Source organism: Emydura macquarii, unplaced genomic scaffold, assembly GCF_026122565.2.
Source record: "Emydura macquarii macquarii isolate MOO-44397 ecotype Brisbane River unplaced genomic scaffold, CSIRO-AGI_Emac_v2 contig_2292, whole genome shotgun sequence".
Taxonomy (NCBI): domain Eukaryota; kingdom Metazoa; phylum Chordata; order Testudines; family Chelidae; genus Emydura; species Emydura macquarii.
This window is the reverse complement of record NW_027132429.1, coordinates 3,224,915-3,239,524: the sequence shown is the minus strand read 5'-3', so window position 1 is coordinate 3,239,524 and position 14,610 is coordinate 3,224,915. Positions and strand designations below refer to the sequence as shown.

General features: G+C 61.6%; 1 protein-coding gene across 1 annotated transcript in view; it reads left to right on the top strand.

Moving 5' to 3' along the window:
• Window positions 1–14,610, top strand: part of LOC137161249 (uncharacterized) — a 57,524-nt gene that overhangs the window by 13,165 nt on the left and 29,749 nt on the right. The gene's annotated exons all lie outside the window — the stretch shown is intronic.

The following is a 14,610-nucleotide window of genomic DNA, read 5'->3' as shown; positions in this document are numbered from 1 at the left end:
GGCAGAGCAGGAATCACTGGCAAAACGTACAGCCAGACACATCCAGTTAGAAACAAGGCACCAGTCCCCTCCACCCCAGGCGGGACGAGGTGATGGACGAACTCCAAGGGGCGGGGTGGATTCTCCGTCTACTGAAGGCTTCGCATCCAGCCCGGAGGCCTTTCTGGGCGACCTGCTGGAGCCAAACCCGGTGACTGGGCTCAGTGCCGGGGGACCAGGGAAAGCCACTGGCCCGTGTTACGCAGGGGTCAGACTCGATCTATTCTGGACAGCTACTGCATTTGCCTAGCAAAACCCATGAGATGAACAGGGTGCCTAAATCACTTGGGCATCTTCCTAAGATCCCGCCCGTAGAGCCCACAAGTCACCCTGCCCTCGGGCCGGGGGGACTAGCTGAAAGGACTGCAGACGTCCAAGGCAGCTTGGGACGGGGGCTGAGCGCTGACCCGGCAGTAGAAGCCGATTGCTGGGCGTGCTTGTTTGTCAACCCAGCGGGTCAGGAGCTCTGGGGGGGCCAGACACACGGGGGCCTCTCCCTGCTGTTGGCTCAGCCCCTCGACACGGCAGCGTGGCGCTGAGGCATCTGCAAACGGCTGGCGACGCCCCCAAAATGGGGTGACACGTCCCTTCGCACTTCACCTTCCCCCCTCATGCTGCCTTGGCCCCAGCAATCCTAGCTACTTAGCGGGCCCCCGTCCCTGGAGCGTTAGAGCCTCACGGTCGCTCAGTCCGCACCCTTGAGCCTTCCCTCCCGCCTGGATGCGTTTTTAACTGCTGGGAACCTAAGGAGCGGAGAGTTTCAGTGACTCACCTAAGGTCACACAGGGAGTCTGTGGCAGAGCAAGTGGTTGACTCTGGTCCCAGTCTGAGCCGACCTTGCCCAGCCCCCCGGCTGTCACCTCACCCCACACACTGACGCCTCCTGGGCACTCTCCGCTGCCCGCCCCATCGCTGGTTGTATGTGTGGACTGCGGAGAAGATTGTAAATGGGGGGCTGTTGTCGAGGGCGGGAGAGGGGGCGCAGACAGCTCTTGCTCAGGCTGGCCCGGGGGGGAGCAGAAATCCTGCGTCGCGTCGTGGGCTTTGCTTAGCGACGTGTTGGAATCGTGCCAGTTTGGACAAAGGCTGTTAGAGTGGCGAGTTCTTCGTGCCAGTGCCCCGTGGGGACACAGTCCGGCACCGCTTCTTCCTGCTGCCAGCCGGTCGTGGGTGGCGCGCGCAGGACTCAGGGCACCTGGGGGGAAAGGAAGCTCCACATCTCGTCCCAGAGCGACCCTGTGGGGAGCAAAACCAGCGCCCCGCACGGCTCTGAGCAAAGTGTGGCGTGGGCGAGGCGTGGCTGTCTGAGACCCCCTGCGTCACTCTCCCCAGGAAATTCACCGCTGGGCTGGGGGCTGGTGCAGGGCAAGGGGGGACCTAGGGGCCACAAGCAGGGCTGTCGCCTGGCCCGCTTTCCCCAGGGCCAGTCCTTTGCTGAGGCCGGTGGAAATGTGCCCGGGTGCTCAGCCCACGGGCCGTGTTGGGGGCTCCGGATGCTCCTAGGTGTCCTGGTTCTCAGTGTGTCTGGGGTGGCAACCCCTTGTCTTCCACAGCCGTTTCCCCGGGCTAGCCTCTTCTCCCCCAGGGCAGGCACCGCCTGGCTCCGGACAGGATGTTTTCTGCTTCCGCAGCCCTGGAGCCTTCGCAGGCGCTTTCCCCTGGGAGGAGACACTGGTGCTACCAGCCGGGGCTGGCCGTGGCACTGTCTGTTGACGAGGCGCGCGCAGCCGGTGGGAACAGAGAGCAGCCGGTCGCCCCCGGCCCCGACATCCCCACAGCTGCCGCGCCGCGCGTTGGCTGCAGTCGATGGCTCGGCCCAGGGGAAAGCCTGCAGCCCGCACGGCTCAGCTCAGAGCTGTGGGCGGCCGAGGCCTTGGGCTACCGTAGCTCATCCTGTCGCGTGTGGAGGGGGGCGGCTGCACCTGCCGGCTGTGGAGAGGCCTGTGAGCGTCTGAGTGCCTGAGGCCTGTGTTCTCCAGCGGGCCTCGGCCGTGAAAGGCTGGCCTGGCACAGACCAACGGTTCTTCCGTGGCCGTGCTAAACCCAGCGCTCCGGGGCGGGGACCTCGGCCCTCAGCCTAGCCCTGTCCACACGGGGCCTTCGCACGGCCCCCCCCCCCCCATCCCAGTGTGGGGTGCAGAGCAGCCCCCGGCCGTGGTCTTTCAGCTTTACCAGCGCTGGCGGGGGCTGCGTTGGAGGGCGACAGCCGCTTGGCCTGAGTCATTTCCGGTCACTGGGCTGGGGCTGGGGCTGCTGAGCTCCTGGGAAATGCTGGGCTCTGCTTTGATGCAGGGGGTGGCTGCATGGAGGAAGCACGCGCAGCTTCCTCTTCTGCAGAACCGAGTCCTTCCCGCCCCCGCCAGGATAAACAGCCTGAGGAAGCGGGGTGGGAGCAGGACGCCTGGGTTCTACTCCCAGCTCGGGGGAGGGGAGTGGGGTCTAGTGGTTAGAGCAGTGTCTTTCATGGGGTTATTTTGCATTTTAAAACCCCGGGCGGGGGAGGAAGCCCAGGCATGTCTGGCTGGGCTGGTAACAGGAATTGTCCGTGCTGCTCCCACTCCAGCGGGGCGAGGTCCGTCAGCTGGGGACTTAGCTCCTTTGGTCAGCAAGTGCAGCTGGCAATTCCAGGACCAGGCTCTTGGGACATGGGAGCTGCTACTTTCCATAACTCCCTGAGCCCCCCTTTCCCCCCCCCCATCAATCCCAGCAGGGGGCAGGAAGCAAGCCCCCGCCGGGTTACACGCCCTGCCTGGCGCTGCTGAGATTAGCTGGGGAATAGGACGAGCGGCCCAAGGTCTTCACAATGATTCAGGCTCACGACTTGCCCCGGTCGGGCTCATTTGTCCCACCCCTAAGAGACAGCTGAGCTGCAGTGACCGGCAGAGGCAGAGCTGGGCTAGAACCCAGGAGTCCTGGCTCCCAGCCCCCACTGCGGTAACCCCTGCGCTCCCAGAACCAAGTGGGAATGTTCTGTAACATTTTCATGCCTGGCTATGAGCCCCTGGGCTCGAGCTCGGCCCCCGTGGGCGTAGGAAGGTTACAAAGCTGCTCCTGGTGCCCAGCGGGAGACGCGAGGGGTGGGCATCCCGTAACTGGCTGGGTCGTTGGCTGGGCAGGCAGCCCACGGGAAGGGAACCGGGCCAGGCTCTGCAGGAGGGCAGGAGGGCCTGGGAGGTGACAGAAGGCTGGGGGGGGGGCCTGGCCTGGGGAGGGGCTCAGCAGCTCTCCCAGGGACTGGACCCAGCTCAGCCATTCCCCAGCGGTTGGTCCGGGGAGCCCTGGCTCGGCCGACTGGACCAGGTCTGGACCTTCGCTGCTCTGCGCCAACCTAGGGCAACCTCCTGCCTGGGGCCAGGAGCTAGGTGCTAACGAGCCCTGCTCTGCTTCGGAAACGCAGCCGGGGTCGCTGGTCCCTGCAGAGGGCACCGGTCTCTGCCCGGGCGTCCGGCTCAGCGGCAGCAGGAGGCGGGAGCCCAGAGGCTCACCTGGGCGGCGGTGAGGCCGCGTGGCCAGCCCTGCGGGAAGAGTGGCTCCCCGCGGGGGTGGGGGGAGGATCTGGCACGCGGAGGGGTTCCTCCCGGGGACTGCTGATGAGCCGGGGCGTGGCGGAGGATGCATAGCCACAGCTGCTCTCTGGCAGTCTGAGCTGGGGCTGGCACCTCCACGCACCCCTGCCGCAGGGGCTTTGTCCCTGCCCTGCCCCAGCGCACCTGCAGCAAGGCTGCTTTCCCTCACCCGGCGGCGTCCACCACCAGAAACCCCCACAGCCGCTGACTTCCTCCCTGGCTGCCTTTGCATAGCGGCCACGGACTTTCCCAGCACCAGCCACCCCAGAGAAAGTGGCTGGGGTGGGCTGTGGCCCGCGGGGAGTCCCCTCCCCCACACCCGAAAGCAATGGGAGTAGCAGGGGGCGCTCTGCGGGGGCTGGGGTGGGGGGGCTGCGACTCTGAGGCAATTGACCTTGTGGGAGTCCAAGAAGTGGCTTTCTTGGGTGGCGGGTGGGACCGCGGGGTCCAGGGGAAGCAGACTTTGTGCGGGTGCGGGGCAGGGCACGTGAAAGCTGCAGAGAAGCAGGAAGCCCTGGTGGGAGAGAGGGAGCAAAAGGTGCAGGGAGCAAAGCGCCATGAGCAGACACAGCTGTGAGCAGAGCTCCCCCGGCCCGGCCATGTTTACACACTCCCTGGCTGTTCTCCGGCACAGGGGAGCCTGGAATAACCCCCCACGGCAGGGTCCTTGCTGCCATTCCAGAGATTCCTGAGGCAGCAACAGCTGGGAAAATCTGCAGCAAGGAGCAGAGCCCAGAGACAGCGAAAGGGGCTGTGCGAAGGAGCTGGAATGCAGGGCGTCAGCCCAAGCCAAACTCCCAGAAGTCTTTGCAGAGGACCCTGTGGGGAGAAACAAAGCTGCTGCGTCTTGCAATCAGCCTGAGCTGCTGGCTTCCCTCGCTGGGAATGTTTGTCTGTTTTCTTCACTGCCAAGCCAACGTAGGAGTTGCAAAAGCAAACCCCCTCCCTCTGCACCTCACAAACGCACCTAGTTTTGCTTACTAACGGACACATTTGCACCAACACACGTGCATACGAATGCACGCACAAGCACGGGTGCATCCCACTCACAGACACATGCGTTCGCACTCCGACACCAGCCAGGCGCCAGCTCAGAGGGTTTGTGCCAATGCAAACTTCTCACGAGCTGCCAAGTCTTATCCGAGTGTTTGTAGAGAGAACGGCTCCTTGAGGAGGGTGGTGCACCATTCCCAGGGTCTGGGCCAGGAAGACTGAGCTCTGGGAACGGCCGCGGGGGACACTCTTTTCCTTGTGTCCCTGCTCCCCATGCTAACACCAGACCTGGCCGGCAGGGCTGGGCCCAGGGCAGCCCCTCGAAAGGCAGCATGTGCAAGAGACGGCTGCCGTGGGCTGGCGGGTGTGTCTGAGAATCGGAGCCCTTCACTTGGGTGTGGTAGAGCCTGGGCCGCTGGCGGGGATGCTCAGGTGTTCATGAGGACCAGGGTTCTACTCCTGCCATTGCTGGGAGATTCTCAGCAATGGGTGGGCAGCAGGGGTGTGGCTGTGAAGATGGTTTTCCTGGTGAAACTGGCCCATTCCCCACAACAGGGAGTGGGAGTCACCAGTTTCTCTCTGGAGAGTCGGGCGAGGGACATGTCTTCACTGGGACTGTGCAGCAAATGCAAAGGGGAGTTGTTCTCTCATAGGCTTGTTTTCTCCTTTCTGTCAATGGTTCCTGTTTTAAACAGTCGTCGCCACAGCAGAAACCACTTGCTTTCACCTCCCACTCGGACTTTCCCGCCTCACATGGCGGCACCACAGCATAGAGCTCCCCCTCCATGGCCACTGCTAAAAACTCACTCCATCCTCGGCTCTACCCTTGTCAGCGAGGGGCAGGGGCGTGGGAAGCAGAGGTGCTGCTCTCCCACGTGACGCTCGCTGGCTGACATCAGAGTCAGCTAAACTGCAAAGCAAAACCAAAATAACTCTGATCACATGAGAATTTCCCTAAAATACCAGGCCTGCTGCTTGACCGGGCGGAAGGTCGACGGGGCATGACTCTGCCAGCAGCTCTGCCAGCTGCTGCTGATTCATTGCTGACGTGGCGCTGGAAAGACACATGGGGCTGGGGAGTCACCACGTGTTTGCAACCCAAGGATGCAACTCGCCTCCATGCAAACGGACCAGCGCAAAGCTACGGGCCCGAGTGCGACTTATGCTGGTTCTCTGCAGAGAGGTGGCATGGGGGGGTGGCACGGCACGGCACAGTGGGGAGGGCAGCGGAGTAGGAGGCAGGCGCGCTGGGCACTATTCCCAACTCTGCCCCTGGGCTGGGCATGTTCTTGTCCCTTTCCGTGCCTCTGTTTAGACTCAAAGCTCTTCAGCGCAGGGACGGCCTCTTACGCCGGGTCTGCGCAGCGCCCGGCACGACGGGGTCTCGGCCGTGGTGCTGCTATAATACAACCAATGATGACCCCAGTTATCTGAGCCAGGATCCGCTTTGCCTGGTTATTTGTAATCTTCATGCCAAGCTGGTGACGGTTTGCGACCGTTGGGCAGCCAATGTCTCTCCACCCGCAGGGGAAATCAGCCTTCCCCCTACGCAGCCAGGGCAAGCATTTATCAGGCCCAGCAGCTCTGCAGAGATGCAGCCTGTAACCACGCAGGTTCCTCCACTTCTGCAGACGGGAGAGCAGCTGCAGGCCCACAGAGCTCACTGGCGCGGCGGGTTTATGTAAAGGGGGGATAATTCATCTGGCTGTGTGATGGGGTGTCCATCTGAAGCGGTTACGGGGGCTCAGAAGGGGCTAATTAACTGGGCGGGCTGCACCTGGGGGAGCCCTAGGCTTGCCTGAGAAGCACTAATTGGGGATGGAGCCCATAGGCGGGGCTGGTATAAAGCCAGGCTGCAGCGTGGAAGTCTGCAGTCACTGTCTGCACCTCGTGAGGGGAGCCACAGAAGCCCAGGGATTGGGGTTGGTCCTGCTTTGAGCAGGGGTTGGACTAGATACCTCCTGAGCTCCCTGCCACCCCTCATCTTCTGTGATTCTCTGATCCTGGCCCTGCTGCAGGCAGGGATTCCCAGGGGTGTGGAGTAGGAAGCTTGCAGAAGGCGGTGTAGGAAGAGGCCCAGAGAAATGGCAGCAAGGGCTGAGATGGTGCAGAGCTCGGCTGGTCGGAGGGTCCTTGGGCTGGAACCCAGAGTAGCAGGCGGGCCCAGGTTCTCTTACCAGCTGCTGGGAAAGTGGCCCAGTCTTGCATTGGAAGATTGCCTGGAATGGCACCTGGGCAGCTGGTCCGGTGAGACTTTGTCACCTCAGAACTGCAGAGTGAGCTGGCCAGAGGGCTCCAAGAGAGGCGAGGGAGCAAAGGCAGGAAGGGAGCGTCAGACAGGGCAGAGCTAATTCCCAGGCGCAGCCACGCCGAGACACTCCAGCCGTGAGGGAGCCCCGTTACCGGCCATGGAGGGTCGGCTGACCTGGGGAGAACAACCCTGCAGCTCTGTCTCAGACGCAATGCAGAATGGTCCTGTTAAGTTTGGGAATCAGGAAATCTGGGTGCAGTTCCTGCCTCCGCCACAGACACCCCGTGTGTGACCTTAGGCCAGTCGCTTCACCTGTCTGCCTCAATCGGCAGATTCGGGACGATGCTTCGCAGGTGTGAGGATAAATTCACCAGCGCAGCGTCACCAGCTCTCGGTGTCTAATTTAAAGCCCCTGCTCCTGGAGTCAGGTGGTTACATGAGAGTCTCAGCCGTCATTTGTCACAGCGAAGTCGTGTGGTTGTGGAAAAAAGCTTGTGACGGTGTGCGGCCCTGAAGGCTGAGCCCAGGCGGCGCAGGACAAGCCCCCAACTTTCATCGCGTGTGTTTTCAAAACCTCCTGGTTTGTGGGGCCCGACTCGTGATTTTCAAACATCCTGGCTGTGTGTGTGCAGCGCAGCGCGCTGCGAGGTTGTAACGTGCTGGACAAAGGTCAGGGGCTCGTTGTGACCGAGCGTGCGTCTAGGCGGCTGCAGCAAACGGGTGTCTGCCTGCTCCTCTAAAAATCACCTGGAGCTGTGGGGTGGAAAGTGGGGCCAACCGCTCCAGCAGACTAGCAGCGGGGCCAGGGGACCCAGCTGCACCGACCCTGTCCCCTTTATGGCACAGGGCAGCCCCAGTGACCGCCAGCGAGATCTGCCCAGCACTGCAAACAGGAAACACACACTGTGTGCCCGGAACTTCTGCTGCTCCCCATGAAATCCTGGCGAGTGGCGCGAGTCAAGGTGTGAGGAAGCGGAGAGAGGACGCCACGGTGAGCCGCCAGATAAGGATTCCTGGCACCAGCCCAGCGGGGTGAAGGTCAGGGGTGCCGGACGCCAGCCCGCTGTAGCACAGAGGATGCTGCTCTCGTAGCAGGGCTGAGCTGGGCCCAGCGTGCCCCGCAGCCGGGCTGCTGGGAAGGGCAGGTTAGGAAGTGGTTCAGGAGGCCTAGAGCAAGGCAGCCTCCAGCCTGCACCCACCACTGGCTCCAAGGACATGCTCTGCCCCCGAGCGCTGTGAGCCTCCAGGGACGACAGCCGGCGGGAGCTGGAGCCACGATCAGCCTCCTGCAGGGCCTGAGACACAGCCAGCGCCTCGGATGATGGGGTGGTGTAAACGGCTCGAGGGAGCAGTGTCTGGGGCTGGCCGGCTGGAGGGGGGTGGATGAATGGGTGACACCGCACAGGAGGATCTGAGGACGGGTAGATGGAGGGATGGAAAGCCAGCCTAGGCTCTAGAAGGGTGCTAGATACTTTGCCAGAGTAAAGGGGCGTCGAAGCAAGGGGGAAATGGCCCCCCGCGAATCCCCTTGGTCCCAGCCCCTGCTTTAGGGCAGGTCGGAGTAGTGCGGAAGCACGCTGCGCTATGGCGCTTCCCAGGATGCGTGGGGAGCGGCTGGTGATTAGAGCAGCCCTGAGGCTGCCCTGTGGACACGAGGGACCGAGCAGGGCCCAGAATGCAGGGGAGGCAAAGGAAGTTTAAATCCACGTCTCAGGCTCCAGCGTCACGTGCACACTCCCAGCAGGCGGGGGTGGGGGCGGCCGATCTCCGGGATTGAGTGGGGAGTGCTGGGGCCATACAGCTCCCACAAGGCCACGCAGCAGCCTTGGTGCATCAGGACATTACAGGACACGTTGCAAGCGTGGCCACAACCCCACCTCCCGCCTCGACCCCGGAGGACTCGGAGGCTCTGGCACATCCCATGCTTTGGCCTCAGGGCCGGATCTGGGAACCCGGCCAAGGGACAGAGCCATTGGTGCTGGGGAACCGCCGGGGGAGGGAAAGCCACGCGGCCCAGGCGGGTGACGGCTGGAATTTGAGGGTGGATGTTCGGGGACCCCATGCTGGCTCTGCCCCATAGCGGCTCAGGGTCTCAGCAGCCCAGGCGTATAGCACAGCAATAACACACTCCGTTTCCCTAGCAGCTTTCAACCTGGGGAATCCCAAAGCCCTGGGCAAGCAGAATCCTGCCTTCAGCGACACCGCTGCAAATCCAGCCTGACTCCATTGACACTAGTGGAGTCACTCTGGATTTGCATTGCTGTAGCAGAGAAGAATTGGGCTCATTAATTACCACATTTCAGAGCAGCTCACAGCCAGATTCCCAGGGGCTCAGCACCCGCGGCCAGGGCTGAATTTGGCTCTGTTGCAGTTCACCAGCTAAAGAAGCAGCCGGATGTTTGGATGCTAATGACCAGATCTCGGCAAGAACCCAGCACCCAATGAGCACCTCTGAAAACGCTTCTTGTTTTGGTGCCTAGATGGGCACTGAGCTCTCTGGAAAACCTGTCCTCAACAGAAATGCAGTCACCTCTGGGGTGGAGCGCAGCAGCTGGACTGTCCCGGCACAGCAGCACACCAGGAAGGGAAGAGCTGAGCATGCACCAGGGGAGTTCAGCTAGCGAGCAGCGTGGGAAGTAGGAGAACAGTCTTGAGAGGGGGGTGGGGGTGGATGATCACAATGGTCAGGAGCTTGGTTTTAAATCCTAATAAGTACTGGTTTTGAGGTGCAGGGTTTCTGACCCCCGCCCTCCCCCGCCCCCCGGTCCCCTTCAGGCTGGGTTTGTTCCTTCTCCGAGGGAACGACTCTGAGGATGCCAGCGAGTTCCCCCTGGAGAAAGGAAGTGAAACCCTGCGTGTGTCAGCGCCTGGGCCAGGCATCCCCTGACGTGACCCTTCTCCATAAATGGAAGAAATGCCAGGCAGAGGCTGGTGAGAATGGAGGGGGCAGCTGGGTGGCAGGTGGCTGCTTTGAAGGAGGAGCAGGGCCCCTGAAAAGTCCCGGGCCGGGTGGCCTGAAACAAAGGTCCTGTGCTTGCTTCGCTCCCAGCGCCTGGTGTAGGCGGCGGAGAGGACCTGGCTGAGGACGCAGGGTGATGGGCAGCAGAGGCTGAGGGAGGAAGGGAAGGGGGTCAGGCAGTGCTTAATTTGTGCCAGGCCTGAGCCCCGGCACCTCTGTGTTTGCCACCTCAGTTCTGAAGGTAAAAAAAGTGCTTGTGCCCAGGCTCCTCTTTCCTTACAAACTAAGCCCGGCGTCAGGCTCTGCTCTGGGCCTCGGGGGCTGCCTTGATTCCTGGCTCCCTGAGCCCCAGCCTAGCAGCCTGACCACAAGGTGTGACGAAGTGGGGCTATTCTTGGGGGTTTTCTCTGAGCGCTGTTTGCGTGCCTCAGTTTCCCCCCATGTGTTATTCATGTATTTCGGTGACGGGACCCGGTGTGTGATCGTTGCAGAGGCCACTGGAGGGCAGAAGCCTCCCCCCACCCCCCCAGCCACACGTCCGCAGACCTGGCCGGGACCCCCTGCCTTGGTCCAACCAGCCGCAGCAGCTTGTGACCACGAGGAGAGGCCACCTCGCCCGGGAAGCAGGCAAAGGTCAGGCGAGTGGCTGGGGGACGGGGCTGGGGTGGGCTGGCAGGGAGGGAGCCTTGAGAATGGGGCTCCCCAGGGGGTTGCTGCTGTAACCCCAGTTATGCTGCTGGCAAAGTCTCTGCGCTGTGACCCCGAGAACTAACAGCCCCCCGACTCCCCTGTGGGCTGGGAATCGCCTCTGGCTGCAAGGGAGTGCCCGGCCCTTTGGGGGCATGGAGGGGCTCCCCGGGACCCTTCCAAGGAGGGAGGTCCCACAGGGGGAGTTCCTGGTGTCCGAGTGCAGATGGAGGAGATGACTGCGGGGGTGGGGAGACCCGAGGGGCAGACCCCCTCTGAAGCGCTAGGTCCTGCCTGGCTGTGTCGAGAGGTGTCCAGAGCGTGATCCCAGTGGCTCCGTCACACAAGGCCGCCCGCTCGCTCTTCCTGCCCCTCTGGCCGCAGAGAAGAGTTGAAAGTGTTGCACGTGCTGCTATAAATACTCGTTTGTCCCTTGAGCAACCCCTCAAACACGGCGCCATCCCTAGCAGACCGTGGCGACGCCACCTCTCTTCCCAGTCGCCCTCCGCCCTGCCCCGGGTTTGCAGCACGAGCGCCCGGTGCAGAGCAAAGCAGGCAGGGGATGTAGCAGCTGCAGGGCCGCAAACAGTGTGAAGGGGGCTGGCTTAAAGGTGACCCGCAGTGGGAAAAGGTTAGCTGCCTGCCTTCCTTGGCGTGCACGCCTGCGCACTCGCACTCGCACGCGCGTGCACACACAGGCCCTTTGTGGCAGGATTAGCTTCTCTTTTTTGTTTGTTCAGCCTGCGGAAGAATGGCCCCTCGGTCTGCAGAGCCGCTGGTGCTGTTCTAAGAAATAAATAACCACAGCCACAGCAGCTGTCTGAGCCAAGAGCACCCCAGACCTGCAGGCAGCCAGCCTGGGTGCTTGGCTGATTGATTCTGGGTGCCCACCCAGACGCTCCAGAAAGTCCCTGGCCAGCGCCAAGCCCAGGCCTCTGGCAAGCAGCCCCTTTAAAGAGTCTCAAGCCGGGCTCCAAAAATCACACGCAGGCGCCAGCCCCCGCGGTGGGGTTTGATCCGGCCTTTGCTGAGCAGGCTGCTGCCCTCCCCCGCATTTCTGGGGCAGCGAGGGCTGGGCGGCATTTTCGGGGGTGAGGAGATTTGTGTCAGAATCGAACAATCCCTGTGACGGGGCAGGGGGACCGGGCAGGGCGGGCGGGGGGACAGAGAGTGGAACAGACAGACCTATGGAAAGTCAGACCGGGGGGAACCAAGGCCTGGTGGGGGGGGGGGGGGGGCACTGCTCCCTTGGTCCCATAGCAAATGAGGCCCTGGCGCAGCGTGTGGGCAGGGAGCGGGACATGGCTGGCTTGGGACCCCTTGGAGTGCGGGCAAGACACGCGCCAGGTATTGTCTCTGCTGCCAGATAATCAGTTGTGAGGGCTCAGTCCCAGCCAGGCCAGCCCCTGCTCCCCGGGGGACGCCGTGTCTGGGGGCTGGAGCTGCTCCCTGGGAAAGCCCGCCTTGGAAAGGGTTAGAAAATCAAAAGTCCCTGAGCCAGAGCAAGGCTGGAAATCCCCACCCAGCGCAGGGCTTCCGGGAACTGCAAGCAGGGTCAATAAAGCAGCTGTCTCTGGCTCAGTCACTCAGTGCAGGGCAAGCAGCGCTGCTAGCAGGGAGCATCCACCTAGCCACCGCCTGTGCCCCAAGGAAGGGTTTATCTTCAGCACCATGGCTCAGCCTGTCCTCCTCTGCCTCCTGGGCGCCCTGGCAGCTCTGGCAGGTAAGCAGCCTGGCCCGTCACCTCTCCTGCAGCCCTCAGCGCCTGGCACCTGCCCAGAGCCCAGACGCCCCATCCCGGGCTCCCCGAGCTGGAGCAGGCGGGACCTGGGGGTCGATACCCAAGAGAGGGGGGCTGGCTGGGTGCCTCGTGGAGCAGAAGAGTGTGTGGGGGTGGGTCCCCAGTGTGTGTGTGTGTGTGTGTGTGTGTGTGTGTGTGTGTGTGTGTGTGTGTGTGTGTGTGTGTGTGTGTGTGTGAGAGAGTGTGTGTATACAATGTGTATGTGCAAGAGTCCCCAGCGTGTCGGTGTGGGTGTGAGTCCCCAGTCTGTGTGTGTGTGTGAGAGAGAGAGAGAGTCAGTGTGTATACAGAGTGTGTGTGCGAGAGTCCCCAGTGTGTGCGTGGGTGTGTGAGTCAGTGTGTGAGTCCCCAATGTGTGTATGTATGTGTGTGTATACAATGTGTGTGCACAAGAATCCCCAGTGTGTCGGTGTGGGTGTGAGGCCCATATGTGTATGTGTATACAGTGCGTGAGTCCCCAGTGTGTGTGTGTGTGTGTGTGTGTGTGTGTGTGAGAGAGTCAGTGTGTATACAGTGCGTGTGTGAGTCCCCAGTGTGTGTGTGTGTGTGTGTGTGTGTGTGTGTGTGAGAGTCCCCAGTGTGTATCCAGTGTGTGTGTGTAAAAGTTTCCAGACTCCATGAGTCAGATTCTGCTCGTGTGCACCCACCCTGCTGCGAATCTGGGTCTGCCCCGCCCTCCTCGAGCGTTACTCCGGGTCGCGCTGAGATTGGCGTCTGCCCCCCGTGCGTTAGGCTGATGAAGTGGCGTTGGCTCCCCATCGCCCAGCACACCAGGAACCCTTCAGCCCCGGCTGGAATCAGCAGCTGGTTTTGCGAGGCTCAGGACGCAGAACTCAGCCTGTTCGTGATTGTCAAACCCAGCCTCTGCGCAGCACCGTGCTCCGCGGGAGGGTTGCACCAGGGACGCTCTGGGCCCGTTCTGTTGATTCTGTGTCATTGCAAATTTCAGGTTATGGGCTAGATCCCCGGTGGTGTAAATCAGCATGACGCCACTGAAGTGGAGGGTTAGGGTTGATTCCCACTAGCTGAGGCTCTGACCCTGACTTCTCTGCAGCAGGGGCGGGGGCCGGGGAGCCGCTGAGAGGAGGTGTTGTGTGAGAAATGTTGTGCAAGCGAGGGCAGAGTCTGCAGCGGAGGCTCCCTGCTCTGTGGAATTCCCGTCCCCAGCCCGTGGGGCTACCCCAGAGGCCAGGCAGTCCCCCCTCCTCAACCACCCCTTGTCTGTAAGAGCAAACGGCTGAGTCACAGGAAATGGCAGGTTGGTGGGATGCCTGTGGCAGAGCAGCCTGAACCCAAAGCAGCCTGCAGACCTCGCTCTAAACCCCCTGACGCAAGGGACAGGCTCCCTTCCCCCCCCCTCCTCCCCCCCCCGCGCCAGGAGCTGCAGACACGAGGGTGTGGAGCATGAGGCCAATTTCACTGTGACCTGCACAGAAAGCAGGGGGATAATTGGCTTGGAGGCTGGGGGTGTTCTCCTGGCTCTCCTGTGGAAATATCGCCACCCCAACGCACCAGCGTACGACACTGTGGTGCCCCTCCCGCCCCGGTAAAGGGGCGCCACGGGCAGGATTGTGGCCTCGTTAGCACCAAGGCTGGCAAAAGTCCCTTGTTCGAAATGGTTCTCTGGAAGCTGCAGGTTCAAAGTGCTCCCCAGCTGAGGGAGTTGGCTCTTCCCCGAGGGTGCTGAGGAGTTGGCTGAGGTGATTTCAGAGCCATTGGCTATTATCTTTGAAAGCTCATGGCAACAGGGGAGGTCCCTGAGGACTGGAAAAAAGCAAATATAGTGCCCATCTTCAAAAAGGGAGGAAAGAGGATCCAGACCGGTCAGCCTCACCTCAATCCCTGCACCCTTAAGGAATCCATTTTAAGGCACTTGGAAGAGAGGAAGGTGATCAGGAACAGCCTCCCAACCTGATTGCTTTCTATGATGAGGTGACTGGCTCTGTGGATGTAGGGAAGGCGGTGGACGTGATATACCTTGACTTTAGCAAAGCTTTTGATACAGTTTCTCACAGTATTCTTATCAGCAAGTTAAAGAAGTATGGGTTGGATGAAAGGACAAACAGAACCTGGGACTTACCAAACATCTTTATTAATGATCTGAGGATGGGGACACTGTGGCCTTAGGTCGCCCAGCACCCGGCGAGTAACAGCGGCTCGGAGCTGCCCAAGGGACACTTATGAGTCAGCAGTGTGCAAGAAGGCCAATGGCATATTGGGCTGCATTAGGAGGGGCATTGCAGCATACAAAGGCAGCGGCATTGAGCTGCAGGCCAGCCCTGGGATGTGGACAAGTTGGAGAGAGTCCAGCGAA